The sequence below is a fragment of the Chinchilla lanigera genome, unplaced genomic scaffold, assembly GCF_000276665.1.
Source record: "Chinchilla lanigera isolate Chin_1 unplaced genomic scaffold, ChiLan1.0 scaffold00030, whole genome shotgun sequence".
Lineage (NCBI taxonomy): Eukaryota > Metazoa > Chordata > Mammalia > Rodentia > Chinchillidae > Chinchilla > Chinchilla lanigera.
Genome location: NW_004955431.1, coordinates 23,537,220 through 23,537,762, shown reverse-complemented (window position 1 = coordinate 23,537,762; position 543 = coordinate 23,537,220).

Here is a 543-nt window from a genome sequence, read left to right as displayed (position 1 = left end):
GCGCTCACTGGCTGCAGACCAGAGTCCCAGCGCCGCGGGCGCCGCTCCGCGTGCTGATTGGCGGCGGCCGGGCGGGGGGGGGCGTGCGCGGAGCGCACAGCCGGGAGATGAGGAAAAGTCGGGGAGAGGAGGCGGGGCTGCCACTGGGACCCACCCACGCCCAAGCGCAGGGTTCTGGGTCTGAGCAGGTGACTAGGTCTGTGTCTTCCTCTGCCTGGCTGGGGATGAGGTCGGGATGGCGACCAGAGCTCACGCAGCCACTTCCCAGCCTTGGATGACCGACCCCCTTTCCCCTCCCCACTTCTCCCTAATATCAGCAAAAAAGCCGTGGGAGGAGGAGCTCTCCCAGCTTGGGCCTCATCATTCATGGCTGCGTGGCCCTTCCACCACGCTATGGCCCAGAAGAGATTTCAGAGTGAGATGCGCATCCGTGGAGCCCAATTACTGAGCATGGGGAGGCTGTGAAGAGGAGACATGAGATGCCCCGACGTGCTCCGAAGGGAGCAGCAGTCCAGGGCCCGCTGGCAGGCGCGGGTAAGGATT